This window comes from Strix uralensis, chromosome 1 (assembly GCF_047716275.1).
Source record: "Strix uralensis isolate ZFMK-TIS-50842 chromosome 1, bStrUra1, whole genome shotgun sequence".
Taxonomy (NCBI): domain Eukaryota; kingdom Metazoa; phylum Chordata; class Aves; order Strigiformes; family Strigidae; genus Strix; species Strix uralensis.
In genome coordinates this window covers 166,325,008-166,341,603 of record NC_133972.1, presented here as the reverse complement: position 1 = coordinate 166,341,603, position 16,596 = coordinate 166,325,008, and the positions used below count along the sequence as shown (strand labels likewise).

At 41.7% G+C, this 16,596-nt stretch overlaps 1 protein-coding gene across 1 annotated transcript in view; it reads right to left on the bottom strand.

The window, feature by feature from the left end:
• Nucleotides 1–16,596, bottom strand: part of CCN4 (cellular communication network factor 4) — a 35,401-nt gene that overhangs the window by 11,535 nt on the left and 7,270 nt on the right. The window lies entirely within an intron of this gene.

Genomic DNA, 16,596 nt, shown 5'->3' with positions numbered 1-16,596 from the left:
TTTACAGGTGTTTAAAATATATCCATGTGTATTGATTTCAATGTTTCAGTGCTGCAAGATCTTATTCTTAAAGGCTTTTTCTTTCAAGTATTTTTCTCATCACGATGAGCAGCATGAAGGTAGAGAGAAGCTATCCATGTTCTCTCCCTCCAGTATATTGATGGTAAAAAGTCCATAAAGGATGGTGACTTCTAAATTCAATTCCTCTGGTTATTGGCAGAGCTGGGGAAATGGTTATGAGAAGTTGGCAGATAGAGGTCTGCTCAAACCATAGTACCTTATCACCTCCTGCTGTTTTCTCCTTGATGGTAATTTACTTTAAAAGAAGAACTTCTGAGCTCACTCTTAGCTGCACAAGCTGTGTTTTGCAGGGCATATGCCATTGGGTGGACTTCTTTTAGTTTCCCACAGTAGAACACATTAAAGGAATATTTTTAACCTATATTTCTGATACTGCCTTTCTCAGCAAATGTCAGATATCACTGATGGAGGGATACAACGTGATCTGGATTATCCCCTGTCCTCCATCTCTGACACATTCACGAGAGAAAACAGTCAGTGAGGAAATGTTTATTAAAATGTCCTCCTTACTACTATGTGATCAAATCAGCTGATTTGTGGACTGACCCAAACATCCTTATCGGTCTTAGTTCATGCACCAAGGCCTGACAGCATCAGCCTGTCACTGTTTAGAAATAACTCCAGATTTTGCAGTTTGGGTGTCCTAAACAGGGACACTAAAGTGAAAAGCACAACTTTAAGCAGACACCTAGGGATGCATCTCCCAGGAAAGGCATTTGTACTGTCTTTCTGCCAGATGACACATCTACTTTCTCCTGGTTCCACCTACTGGCTGAACTATTTAGACACCACAAGCAGAAATGCCTGTAGAGCCAAGTCCAACACCATATACCACCCTAAATGTTCCCATTAACCAAAGTGATTTTAAAAGGCACCCCAGGAGACCCACATCCACATTCACAGAGTTGCAAACATCCTAATACTAACCTGATGTAGCACAATTCCCAGGGGAACACAGTGTCTGGAGCTTAATAAAGAAGTAAAAATGAAAAGACAAAATGAAATATAAATAATCTATTAAATAAAGCCACGTACCCTCCCATCCCTCAGTTGTATCTCTGGGCAAGCATAGAGACTGCTTTGTTTCATCCCAGAACAGACAGAGGTTAACAACTTATAATGCATGTCGGAGAGATGGGCACATTAGCAATGAAAAATGCCTGGCTTACATCAGTGGGCTTAAACCAGGCCCTCAAGGTAGAAGTTTGTTTCTTGATCTTTCTCAGTTGGAGCTTCTGAGCTGAATATTACTGAATATTTGCATCATTATTACACCCAGACCAGATGGGTCGACAAAAAGCCAGTTCTTACAGCAAAATCAGTAGTAATCACAGTGCCATCAGGACTTCCTCACCATTATACTTTTGTTACAAATCTCTAAGTCCCCATGAATGATCATAACCTATTACAAGGTAATACTAGTGACAAGTCAGCTAGTATCAGGACAGAGATATAAATCAGATTTTGCAGGACATGTGATGGTAAGATGATTATTCAGGGCTCAGCTTCCCCAGAGCATGCATGAGCTCCTAGATACCTCATTAAAATTGATCCCAGACATGAAATCTACAGAACATATTGTAAAATAACAGACTCTGAACCCAGAAAATATAAGGCAGTTTTATAGATGTCAGGTGCCAGCTGGATTTATTCCTGCTGTGTGCTGTAGACTGAGCAGAAAAGAACATTCTGCATGAAGCATTACATTCAATAGCCTAAGAAAATAAAATATCCACAGTGAATCAACCATTAATATTTCTGTGGATCTCACAGGAGTGATGAACAATCAACTTCTCATAACTTTATTTTGGGAAATGTATCTGTGGGAAGAATGTAGGCAGATGTTTGGAGTAGTCTTTTCTAACTTAGTTTAGACAATTACAAAGTAAAGATTACATACATTCACCTCTTTGCCAAAATATTGCTTATACTGGCAAACTCAGTGTGGCCTCACATTTTCTTCACATTTTTCCATGGAGTGTTCAGAGGGAAAGATCTTCCCCCTTAGAAAGCAACCTGATGTTTCATAAGTGTTGTCCCAGTAAGAGTAGCACTTGTATAGGATAGGGTGACCTAAAAATTTTTGGACATCATTAACAAATTGACATCACAGACTCCACTAATCAGGATATTAAACAGCATTGTTTCTGCACTCTAGGAACATTTTAATGTCTTGTTCTGCACATGTTCAGTTTGTGCAGCTAATTAACTCATCCAGTGAAACTAGCTTGAACTAGACCTTGAAGAGTAACAGGGAACATCTGGAGGAGAAATGAGAAAAGTCTCCAGAAGAGACAAGCAGACAGACTTCAATTTTAGGAAAGTGGAAAGTGCATTTGGACCATCCAAGGTCACAGGGTTACAAACCATCCTAAAACTGAACAGAAAAGGATGTTGACATATGAGCCACAAGCTGGGTAAGAAAAGCGGTATCACAGTTCCAGCTCCCAGACAAGAGTAGACTGCTTTGGCAGAGATTTTACTTTGCAGTTAGCCATGTTCTGCATTTGCTTATCTCCTGTTTTTCAGTCATGGCCTTGAAATCAAAAGGAAGATGCCTTCTATCCTCCAACTCACTTGGGGACACTCTATCCCAAGCTGGACAAAAAAGTGAAGCAAGTAAAATTAAGAAGCTCCATTTATTTTTTCCCATGGCAAGAATAGAACAGATTTCATGGCATTTTTCAAAATCATCTTGGGTTTAATGATTTTTCTAATAGAAATGGAAATCTGCCTTTTCAAGTATCAAAAATTTTCTGTTTCTGTTCCAACACAGAGTATTTTGACTTAAAACAACGTTTCATTTTAAAATTTCATTATTTAAATTCTCAAATCTGAAACAGTTTGCTTGGCCTAATATTTGTACTTCCCTAGAGTTGCTGATGAACTGATGAAGTTACACATCCCTATTTTCTTTAAATAGCAATTTTCCTCCCATGTCAAGTTTCGACTGGTATTTTCCCCTAGCTTTGCCTTTCCAAGTTGATCACTTTGTTTTCCAACTGTCAAAGCATCTTCCTCCTTTCAATCCATACTAAGGGCTCTTATTTTGCCAATGTTTAATAATTTGTTTAGGTAGAATATGGAAAAGAATCTGGACTTGGTGAGATCTCAGTAGATTAATCCACTTCCCGGATTACAGTTTTGAACCCTCACTTTAAATGGGATATCAAGGAAATGGCTGCCCAGAAGACAACCAAGATGGTCAGAGACCTAAAGGTCATGACCCAGGACAAGACGCTGAGGAAGCTGGGCTTGCCTAGTCTGGTAAAGAAGTTAACGGGTGATCTAGGGATCCGTCCACTCTTCTCAGTGGTAACAGGGTATACTAATGGGCAGCAGCCACAAAATGTTGATGGGAAGGCTTAGTCTGAACAGCAGGAAGGCAACTTCTTCACTAGAAAAGAAGTGCAACACGGGGACAGGTCACCCGGGGACGCTCTGAATTCTCCATCCTCAGCTGTTGGCTTAAAAACCTCCAGAGGGCACTGACAATCAGCGTTTCTGACAGCCTGTGAAGGCACACCTTGCCAAAACCACACGTGGAATATGCCCATAAACCCAACACGTGGAATATGCCCATAAAACCAACCAACAAGATGATCAGTTCAGTCCTGCATTGTGCCACCTAAAGTCTGGTTCTGGCACAAAGAAATAAAAACTAACTTTTTTGTTCAATGCTGCATTTAATGCAGACAAATTTTATTTTGCAGGTCTATTCCCTCTCATATCATGAGCACAGCCAAAAATGCTATTTGGCAGCTAATTATTTTACCTGATAACAGGAAACCTACCAGAAGTCTGGTTTTGTAGCTGGAAGATTTCAAGATAATTGAAAGAAAGAGAAGCTGCTGCTACTGCTACTTTAATGGCCCCTTTGGAACACATGGCATGCACGGCTTCATCCAAAAAAACATAACTGCCATTTAATATAGTGTTGTATCATTATATCAAAGGCACCTCAAGACTCTCAATGAAAGATGAGCAGTAAGACTGCATTGCTACATCCCTGTGGTTAAGTGAAAAACACATGGAGCGTACAACTTGTCTGAATAAACAGCAGCATTTCCAGGTAAAGAGTCCCACAGTGAAAGGATATTTTTGTGCCAGGCATGGCATATTTTGGTAACTGTAGCTTATAGTATTTTATGGGATCTGTTACGCAGAGAATGCAGATGGAAGACATGTAGGTCAGCAACATTCTTAGGGCCAACAGAAGATGCCAGACCTTTGCACACTCTAGGACTGAAGCTAATTCAGAGTCTGATTGCAGAACATTAGGACCCAGGTTGAAATGATATATGTTATCTTACCCTTTGCCAGGCAAAATCATAGCAAAAGTCTCTTGTGAGTTAGCTCTGTATGTGCAGAGTGATCAGTAAAGCAGTATTTGTACATTTGAAGAAAAGGCATCCACATCAGTATCTGCCACAGCCTGGTCATCTGATCTGGGTACAGTCTGGCCATACTTCTGTGAGGAAAGCAGCTTTTCATCACAGAATCGTGGAATCCAAATGTTCAGCCAGAGTCTGACTAGTGTCTGAGGCTGTTTCTAGAAAACCAAATCGGGAAACCACCGAAACCCAGAGTGGGAAAGGGGTATCATCAGATTGGATTTTACACTAAACAGCGGAAAAGAATAATGGTAATACTGCAATTCTGAGTACCAGCAATGCCAAACCCCATCCATGTGATTGCTATGTTGCGCTTACAAGGGCAAGTCTTGTGCTTTGGTCCCCACTTCTCTGCATGGCCCCAGTTAGCTCTACTGCTGCTGTCTCCATCCTCTCTTTCGCTTTCCACTACAGAGACAGCCTGAGGGCATGGGGACCACTTCTCTGCTTCAGCAGTGAGGATGTGGAGCAATCAAATGCGACCCTTTCTTTCTTTCTGCTGGACTACAACACTTATTCCTCTTCCCAGCCAAGTGCCAAAGCAGAGCTGCAGTATATAGAGTTCACAAATGATGAGAAGACATTAGAGTAGATCTTTTGGTCCTAAAGAGCAGAAAGCATTACCAGAAAGGTGGGAAGAAGAAGAACCTGCAGGATTCACCACTGAATAACATCTCCCTCAATCAAGATCAAGTCCCATTCAAACCAGACAGAATGGGAACAAGAGATTAAGTGAAAGATAAGAGATGCAGAACCCCTATCACAGACTCCAGAAACCCCACTGCCCCTTGTTCAACATGTATAATAATATTGCTATAATTGGAGGCCTTGTGATACTTTCACATGTGTATTGTGAAAAATTCAGCTGATATCACCCACCATGAGATCCCCTGAGAATAAATAGATTAACTTCCAAATATCACGGACCAATGCTTATTGCACTGAACCTCCCATACTCAGAAACATCTGTGCAAGAGTCTGCTAAATCATTGGTGTACACTGCATGCAGGTAGAAAGGAGTACATGATGTACCAAACAGTGGAAAACAAATTCCTGTGATTGGTACAGATGACATGGAGTTATTGATAATTTTATGGCAAATACACGGAGTTTAGTTTTCTTTTATAGGGCTACAGCAGTGTAAAGGAACCTTAACCTCTGTATAAGAAATTCAGACTGTTTCTAAAAAATCTGGGGATTACTAGGTAAGGGTTTGATTACACTAATTTGGACAGATATAGGAAAGACTGAAGAGATGGCAAGAGCTGCCTCCTCATCAGTGACTGGGAACAGTGTGCATAGTCTGATGAGAGAAGACTCGGGGGTGTAAAGGAAGTATTCATAGTGCTAAAAACTCACTGAGCTAGGAACAGTAGTATTTAAATTAAGGAAGGGAAACAGGAGTTGAAGACGATGGGATGCATCCAGACAGCAAGAGGTTTGACTGATGCTTTGAACAAGTGCCAGGCATCTGGAAATCTCTGAAAACAGGACCGTGGGGATGCTAAGATACATGGGAAGCAAATGAGTGTTGTTAACACACTGAGGGTGCAGAGGCAAAAGAGACTCACACAGTCAGGAGACAAACCACAAAACCTCCCTGCAAGTTAAAGTCATATGAAATGGTTAAGTCAGGGTGAGGGGACAACCATGAACATGAAATAACTAGAGTGCCCATGTTGTCACAAAGAGGAAACAGGAACTGAACACCTTCTACCTCCTCCCCCATCAAACTCAACAGGCATCTTGTCACATTGGCAGTGGGACAGAAACAGTGCCATGTCCTATGCTACTTTTAATGGTTAAGTTTTCTGTCTTCGCTATTACATAAATCCCTTCTGCCTCTTTCAAAATCCTAGATAACATTCTCATTACATTTCTCTGAGTGCTATAAACTGATTCACACAAATAGATCTGTATCCAAATAATCTACTTCAGGTTCAGGGATCTGAAGGAAAGTATAAAACGATACACAGCACAGAGCAGATGCTGCTTTAAATCACTTCCTCAAGGAATTGAAGTATTGAATTCCCCGGGGACACATTCTGTTCCTAATCTGTTTTCTTCCTAAAGCTGATATCAAGCTTTTAACCATATCACAGGGTACCAATGTCAAACAACTGACTCTCAAAATCCCCCACAACAGATTTAATTAGACATTTTGTCACTGCGTCTTAGTATGTGCCGAAAGGATTTCAGAAAGGAAATCTGAAGTCCATTGCAACGGTGATATCTGATGTCTGAAAAGAGGAGCAAGCAGCAGAATACTAAGCACACACTTCCGAGCATTTTTTATTCTGACTTAAAAAGCAGAAATCCATAGAACAAGAACACACACACACAAAAGGACTAAAGAATTTTAAATAAAACCAGTAAATTCAATAGAAATGTAGCTGCAAGCTCTGGATGAGTTCAGATGTACAGAATATGGCTGGAAGGGAGTCTGCACCCATACACACCAGGTAGACAGCAAGCCAGAAACATGGTGACCTATAAACTAGAGAAATAATGAATTGCTGTAAGCTCATATTAGAAGCTAAAGTGAGATCAGCACAAATGGCCTTGCCAAATTTATGATGAGGTCATTTAGCAGGAGTGTGGTGATTAGCTCGAGGCCTCCTTTTCCCAAGCTTTGCTGAGCTTATCTGCCCCGAATCCCTGGAACAAACCCAGCCTAACTGAAGGAATTTACTAGCTCAACATGTGGAGCAGAGTATACATGCCAAAACATGTATACAAAGACCCTACACACAGATGACATTGGAGATCATGAGGGCTAAAGTTATGAGAATGGAAGAAACCAGTAAATAAATCTGGAATCTGTTAACTTTTCTAGATGATAGTCAAGGCCCTGAGGTAGATTGGAGTACAGGTTTTGTAAGCAGAAAGGAGGAGACTGCAAATTAAGTACACTCAGTGTATTCATCATTGGATATACCAGATCCAGGACACTCCTGTGCTGAGTTTTTTATGATCTGTTACAAGAGACAAGCCTGCTCAAGTAGTTTACAGTCTACCAAAAGGAGAAGGACAGAATGAAGCATCTTCTTTCTTTGACATCTGGGAGACTGAGATCTAGTGATATTCTTACCCAGACACTCAGCTCATTACCAGTGACAGTGAGTCAGGTGTGCAATGCCATACAGCACCTGAGCCTAAGGGATATGCAAAAGGTCATTGGAAGTCTACAAACTGAATGGCATCTAGTATGAAACTGATTCCTTAAAGCTGGCACCAATCTGATATAAATGAGTTCTTCATAAGAGACTCTGACCTTTCTGGGGATCATGTTAGAAATCAACACCATCACTGCTTTCTGTCAAATGAAAAAATAATAAAGCAATTCCAAAGAGGGCATCTAATAAGACAAAGCTTTACCAGCAGGAAAAACCACGAAGTGTTATTGTTGTTATTATTATTAATTTTTTGAACTTCACCTGAGCTACACTCTCAACCAACAAACCAACCAACCTGCACTTCTTTCTTAAGAAAAAACCCATGCTGTTTTCAAGACAAGTCCATCAGGAGGGCAACATTTTGGAGTACACAGCCATTTGAGGGGCAATTCATCCCATTAAAGTCAGAAAAAGAACTTTTTCTTCTCAGTGAATGAAAAAACTAGTCAGTTCTTACACAGTCAAGAGGATATCTGATCAGCTTTTCCTCAGAAAAGGCAAGAAAGAAAAAAGCCCTCTGACAAGACATATTCACTTTTCTTTATCTAGGAACATAGCTGGAGAGAGGAGGAGAGTAGGAAGAAATCAGTTTTGATTGGGACCTGGAGGTGGAAATGCAGTAAGACATAGTTACAAATAAGACTACTAAAACGAGCCAATGTAAGCAGCTTGCTTTCAACGACAGTTGTTTAAGAGAAGTTCCTTTCTAATGTAGACCACATAGCCACATGGTTATTGCACATATATGCATCTTGTTTGCTTCTCATAGTCACTGCAAAGGATAAATGGCAGCCACAACAGCGTGACTAAAATATGAATGCCTTAAAAGAATATTGATGCTAATGAAAGGCAGATTATTTTCACAGTCAAATTAATTTAGAGACAGTCAACAAATAAAAACTACTGACAATCAAATGCATATGCACAATGGCTCCAGAAATGTCCCTGAGCAAATCATCAACTCACTGTCCAGTGTTGTAAAAGATTGCAGATTTGGTTATAAGCAGCTACCACATTTGCAACACACTCAGTAGATTGGTGCATCTTTTGCACTGGTGAGGTGATGTGTAAAGGGCCCTACTGTCCTCAGCTTCTCTGTGCAACTAGCTGTGCTCACAGCTGCTGGATGCAAACCATGCACCCCTCTCTGCTGACAACAGAGGAGATCATTGCACTGACTACACAAGACACTCAATAACTACTCTAGATAAAATGCCTAACTTTAGGGCTGCTAAAGGTGGAGAAGGTAAACTCTAGATTGAAGGACTAGGGTATGGCTCTGCTGTTTGTACTAAGCTTTTAGCCTCTCTGTGTCTGCAGAACAGGGGTGGTAATGCTTCTTTTGCTACAAGAAACAAACTGAAGATTGTGAGCTGTGCAGACCATGGAGGAACATGCAGCTGCCATCCAGGGAGATGGCAGCCAGAGAATAAAGGCAAGGGATATCCAAGAGAGTTCCTCTGTGAAGGTATCAATATGGATAGGGAGAGGTAGGAGCTGCTAAAAGGGCTATAGGCCTATGGCTATGCTGGTGATGTGCCTGGGAAGGACAGATTTCTATCCACTCACCCATAGAAAAATCAGAATTCAGATCGTGCATATGAATTTTGGTGAATATGACTTTCAGAGATGTCTGGAGGACTTCAAGTGCAGGGGCACACCACAGCTGAGCACCTTCAACCCATTTATTTTAGCAGAAAGACAAGGTCTTCATTTGCTCACATAAGAAGAACGGTGATCTGACAGACAGCATATTTCTCAGCCTCAATATACTTATAGCTCCACACCAGTAGCAGAGAGGTTTCATTCGGGATTGCCACAGCCAGATGCAGCTAGGTCCCCACCAATGAGTGTGATACCACCAGTGCCATCAATATAACACCATATAACACCAGAATGAAAACAGACACAGATGAGATGAAGATTTTGTTCTGCTATGAAGGGCTGATATACCTTTGGCATATAATTTATCCCAAGCTGAAGTCCAGTAGACACTTTCTCATCTCATGGAATAAAAATTTACAGAATTTTGTACATCAGTCTTCTGCTAATGCCCTTGCCAGGGAATTTATTGATTGAATTGTAATCATTGTGAATTAAACTTAGAAGGTATAATACTTTCTCCTCCATGAACACCATGCCAGAAAGTGAGGGTTGCAAAGGAGAGAAGTGTTTTCAGCAAAAGCAAGAGGAAATCCTGTTCTTTTTGAATAAAGTGTTAAACCACAACAGGATATGAAATGTGTGGGTATGTGGAAAAAAAAAAAAAAAAAAAGGAGGAAAAAAAGACTGCTCTGGACAGAGACAAGAGGGAAAATTTGCTTTCAGGAGAGAAACTGGTGATGTTGAAGCAACACAACTGTAAGATTTGAACAGTTAAACTGTTTACTGAGCCATCAAGTAGGAAGCACACAGCTGTATCAACAGGAAAGTGGGATCTGGAGTCAGAAGTGCATTTTTTAACTTGTTCTTTTCTTCCTCAAATCTAGCAAGGAGATTAACAGTTGAGATTTAACAGGAAAAAAACAGACCTCAACTGTGCAAATTCTGCAACAGTGAAGTACAGAGAGGGGAGATAGCAGGTTTCAGTGTGCTGACAGCTGGATGGCAGTTTATCAGCAATAGCATCCACTTTCCAGGCCACCATGAAGAAATAAAGCCTATTCAAGGTTCAAGGAAGTCTCACACGATGGGAATTTACTGGCTTGAGGTTGACTGTCAGGCCCTAAGGTCGAGCTGAGCCAGAAGCAGTCAAGGGACTGTGGACCAGACCTCCCATGACTGTCATCCCTCAACATACACCCCCACATTTTTCCTGGTCTCCAGGCCACTTTTCTCCATTGTCCTCTACTCTCCTAGACTGAATAACCCTATGAAGTTATAATTTTTATTTTCTATTTCTCTGTTTTTTCAGCCAAGCTCACAGACTCAGGAGTGTCCAAGTCTCATTGGTTTCAATTTGGATTCAGACACAAAGTGGAGAAAAATAGAGACACTAGAACACCTGTGTGGATCTGGTCTCAGGTTCCTGATTCTCCATAGAGCTCCCATTAGCTTTCCAAGAAAACAGCTGAATTCAGAATTTCAATTGTAACACACAAGAGTTTTTCTTCCCTAACCCCCTGTCCCATTTCTGTTACAGAAACTGTTAATGTACTGTGTAAGCCTGGGACAGTGTTCATTGTCTGAAATCCCTCTAGCTCATCAGAACATTAGAAAAAGGCAGGAAATACATTTGGCTGTATCAGAAGGTGAGAAAAAAAATATTAGTCTTGTTACTCATATGGCACTTGGGGTATTCTTCCTACTCAGCCTCTTTTATTGGGAAAAATAAATCACAAATGCAGAAGCAAGCAAACCTTTTACAAAGAGACTGATGCAAAATAAGAAGGAACAACAATTTTTTTTTTTTAAATACACTCATTTTGTAAGCCAACAGCTAATAATTTCAAGCCTGCTACAAACTGGACTGTGGTTGAAGGGAGTTTAGGGCTGACCCTTAAGGACCAGGGTCTCACATCCCATATTCACAGAGCCCACGACCATTAACTCCCCAAACCAGAAGGGAACAGATACTGCCTGCTTTTTTAGTGGCTTTTCAGAAGAGGATGCCTGGGTTTCACATTCATTCTGCTACGTTTTCATCTTATTTTTCATCTTTAAGAGTGATTTAGATGCATATCTTGGGTTTTTTTCAGGTGATTACCCAAGTCAGGGTATATGTTGATCTATCATTTCATGCAGTAGATCTTAACAGCATCAGATAATCCATATAAGTAGCAGTTTGGCAAAAAAATGAGTGAAAACTGTAGGGAGTGTACATCACTTAGGCTTTAATAGCATTAAAAGGAAATAAGATGACCACAAAAAATTTATGAGATTAAAAAATGCAAAAAAGCACTGGGGCTTTCCACAGGCAGAGACTGAAAAGCCAGAGCAACTCCTAGGAGGCAGCAGGTACATTCGTAACATTAAGATAATTTTGAATGACTATTATTCAAATACCTCATACAGATTTATTCAACATTAGTGAGAACAGAATAAAAGAATGGTTTTGTTCAAAAACACTACTTCTTCAGCACTGAACTGGGGTTCATGAGGAAGTTCCCATCCACAGATGCTCTGAGATCTTTTCTGTAACTCTGAATTTAAGAGTAAGTTTCTTTTAAATTGATTGACTACTTGATAGCATTCTTTAAAGAAAACCTTGATTTCAGATTTGAAGTATTCACCTTGATATTCTCTCACAGTCATCAAGTTTCCTTGCCTTATCATGGGCAAGTTCTCTACATCTTTTCTGTGTTGGTCTGGATTTCCATGGAGCGCCACATTTAGAATGCTACAGACCTGGCATGGGAAGGATCCTTCTTTTGGCTGGTAGCTCATGGCTAGAAACATAATTCTTTCCCTTTCTGAAAATCAGCAGGTCTTGGCCCAGAATATTTGGCTTGCAAGACTTAGATAAAGTTGGTTAAGCCTCATGTAAGTTCACACAGTCATTGCATTGCAACTCAGTTTTGCAGCAGGTATTTGCCCATCTCTACTCTGGAGCCCCATATCAAGGGGCTGTGGGTGCACAGACACCTAGGTCACTAGTCTAGGTTTAACTGCCTTGGCCAGCCCCACGCTGCAGCCCCAGGAAGCAGTGTGTCCTTGACACTGACAGGATAACATGCAGTTCTCTCACCCATGTTTTGGCTGCCCATAGCAGTAGCTGAGCAGCATCAAGGATGAGGACCCAGCAGGATCGCAGGGAGAGAGAGCCAAGAGGAGCCTGGAGGACAGATCACCCATGTAAGTCTCCTATGCAAGGCCTGAGAGATGGGCTGATCCAAACAACTTTTCTAAGGGGCATTTGCGTTTTTAGCAAGAACTGCTACAGGGCAGCAGTCAGCAGAGTGATGGCTACAGACAGCAGTTTGTCCCATGTGCTATGAAAAAAGAGGAGGGGGTGGTGATGAGTCCCTGAACAGGGGGAACAGGCTGTTCCTGAAGAGCTGGCCCAGAAACTGCAAAAAGAGCAAATTCAGGCAATGGGAAGGAGGGGGCTCAGTAGAGGTTGGAGGCAGCTCTCAAGCCAGGCTGGGCTTTGCACTACAAACATTATTCCAGACATACTGGAAGTTCAGATCCTGTTTTAATGCACAACAGAAAGCCCCCCCAAAGCATCTGTGCCTTCCCTCCCACCCTCAACAAAAGCTGACACATTGCAAATGGGGAAGGAAGAAAAAAGACAGAGGCCAGTAGATTTGCCCTTGGCTTTTACAAGACTTTGGGGACAAAACCATTGCTTTCAAATTAAGTACAATGGAAACTACAAGTAAGGAAACGAGAACACTTCTTGGCACAAATTCATGAAGAAAAAAGAATAGGAGTGAAGTTATTAGTATAGGAAAATTACATATTGTGCTGGAAAATTAATCCTCCTGCTCCTGAAGTCAGTGAAAACAGAACTGAAATTCAGGGCTTTGGTAAAAAAGATGCCAGAGAATGAACCTAAAATAACTGGTGTAAGCAGTAAATGTGAAGGCTGATAGACTCAGAGGCATCAGCTCTCTGGATGAGAATGTACACATGGCACTTGCACAAGCAAGCAAAGCATGTCACGTTCTACTTCTAGGAGGGATTGCTCATGGTGGAAAGCAGCACCTTTCACAGGGATGAAATTATTGAATATTCCTGTTTTAATCTGGGACCTAAGAGATGACGTGACTGTCCCAGAGGCAGACAGGATGTCTGTGGCAGAGCCAAAAATAGCAGTTAGATTTCTTGTTCCTGTAACAATACCATGATCCCTCCTCCTACACACAGCTAATAAACTAAGTTGTTTAGTTCTTACTGGATGCAAAAAAGAAATTGTTCCACTGAGCTGACTCTCAGATGCTGTCAGTTGCTTAGTGTTTTAACTTTCAACCATCACATGCACCTGATACCTGCAAAAGGGTAAGACTCTTTCATCTCTCCAACACCTCCAAATCCAACAAATCAGTGGAGATCAGCAGTTTATAACTTGATGCATCACTGCAAAGGGATTCACTCTTGCCTGCATGCAGCTATGATACCTGCTGGGGCCCAGGTCTAAACCAACCAGGTGACAGAATTCCCATTTCTGATCCAAAGACATGCTGACATAAAATAAAAAAGAAAACCAAACAACAAAACAAAACCCCTTGCTCAGGCCAGGGTATTGCTGCAGCTCTACCACAACCCACTGACATGGGGAATCCTGCACCCTGGCACTGAAGTGCTTTGGCAGGTCACAAGGAGAAAGTTACTTAGACTTCATGCCCATCAGCACCCACATGCCTCCTAAAAAACACACCATGCAAATACTACCACTTCCCATCCTAAGCAACCCCAAACTGGAAAATGGCAACATCTCAGCCCTTAAACAGTTAACGCTGCTGCTTTCATACATAGAGGAGGATACCAGCTGTGTGTTTTGTCTCCAGGAGGATAAAGATGAATTTCTAATTATATGGGTGCTGACTTTTTTGCTTGTCTCCGAATAACTGGTGTTGTCCGCCTGTAGCCTAGAGCAAGCCAAGAGCAAGCTGTGCGCAGAGCCTACATGCAGGCACAGGTTTGGTCTCCAAAATCCCTGACACACGAGGGCAGTGTTGGTGCACAAATGACAAGGTTGTGGTGCTCCCCCGCAGCCCTGCACAGCACCCTGTCTCTTCTGAGCATCCCTCTGGGCCAAGGCTGCTCCACAGACACGATTTGTGCCAGAAAAACCACATTTGGGAAACTTATGGGGAGGAAGGTGTTAAGCCAAAATATTTATATCCACACAGCTCTGGCTGTAGAGGTAGCTTTTCTAAGAAGGCTTCCTCTGTATTTCACAGGGTGAACAATAAAACCGGGATCAACACTTTTTCAGTCATATAGTCACATGGGAATGAGACAAATGCAATTCTTTAATTATTCTTCTATAAAATGGTACAGTCATCGAGGATGGAGAGGTTTTAAAGGGATCTCAACTGTGCTGCTGTAATATCCATGTATTCCTCTAATCAAATACTCCAGGCTTCCAGATGATACACTGGAAAACATTTTAATATTGTGGGGGGAGAGGCGGGGGGAAAACAGTCAAAAATATGGCACAAACATCTCCTCAAGTGCCCACAGACTACCTACATGATAGTATGGAATAACTGACACAAAACAAAAATATAGGTGGGATGTGGGTATATGCATACATGTATTATAGAATCATAGAATCATAGAATGGTTTGAGTTGGAAGCCATGGGCAGGGACACCTTCCACTAGCCCAGGTTGCCCAAAGCCCCATCCAACCTGGCCTTGAACACTGCCAGGGAGGGGGCAGCCACAATTTCTCTGGGCAACCTGTTCCAGTGCCTCACCACCCTCACAGTGAAGAATTTCTTCCTTATATCTAACCTAACTCTACCTTCTTTCAGTTTAAAACCGTTACTCCTCATCCTATCCCTACACTCCCTGATGCAGAGTCCCTCCCCATCTCTCCTGTAGCCCCCTTTAAGTACTGGAAGGCCGCTATAAGGTCTCCCCAAAGCCTTGTCTTCTCCAACTCTCTCAGCATGTCCTCACAGGGGAGGTGCTCCAGCCCCCTGCGCATCTTCATGGTCCTCCCTGGACCCCATATATTATATATATGTATATGTAAATCACACAGAGTTAAGCATATTATCTAAAAGAAACAGAAGCATCTTATCTGAGCCTGAAACCGGGCATGTAATGCATCATTCCTCCACAAGCTCAGGAGCTTACCCTATCTGGGCAGCTCTGTTAGGTGAGGAATTCACTACCCTGAATGATCACAATCACACCACCTCTTTGGGGAACCCCAGGGCACTGAGGAAGCTTAGTACAGGTTTTGATGTAAAATATGGAAAAATAAGTCAAGTGACCCCCAGAAATTCACTGCCTCATAGACACTTGCTTGCAGCTTCTCTGACCCATATGTACTTTTTAAATTAATTTTAAAAACATACACTTAGCATTCTAATAAAACAGTGAAAATTAATAGTGAATGATCTCCATAAATGAACTCAAGCATTAAATAGCAGGGATGTCATTATATATTTAACTGCAGTAATTGCAATACCTAAGGTCAAATGTGGAAGAAAAACTCACAGAAAGAAGCCAGCTAAATTTGCCCTCATTCTCTTGCATCCACATATATCAGCCCACACACAGATTCTGTGGGTATGACCTAGTCCTCCAAGACCAAGACCCAGCAGTAAATACTGCCGACAGTGCTTATAAATAAACCACTTGCTGAATGGCCAAACTAGTTAATGGAACCTGGATATTTTCCTAATTAACTTTCCACCCTTTTTTCCTCATAAAAATGTAACCAAAAACTTTTATAGTGTAATCCACTTTCAGATTCTCAACACTGGCTGCAGTTCTTGTGGTTTGGTCCTTCCTTGCTAAACAGCTAAAGTGACCCAGCTGTTACTCTAAAACCAGGGAATTAGTAGCCTGCGGGCAGCCAAGTACATGTGCCAGCCATTTGGAGGAGTGCTTAATTTCTCTCATATGGATTTCGATGTCTCTGCCTTCTTATCAGCCCAGATACAGAAGGTTCTCTTTGTCACAGCAGATATAAGCTGGTGATCAGAAGTGCAAGCTATAGCCTTCTTGGTCATCATACACATCCAGGCATATTTTGGTGGACTTTAAAACCCAGAAAGGAGGATCCACAAGTCCAAAAAACACAGATGCAGACTCTTGCACCACAAATACGAGAATGCCAAGGACATCATTTATCAGGCATGGCAGTGACAATGACACAAGTGTTTAGAGCACGGTCAGGAGATGCTTCAAGATAGTGATGGCACTTTTCTGGGGAAGTTACCAGTCTCTCTGCAGAGCCCTGGCTCATTAGCTGTCTGCCCACTGCAAGAAGTCTGGCCCCTTCATGGAGTAAAACAAATTCACCAGAGTCACTGCTTCA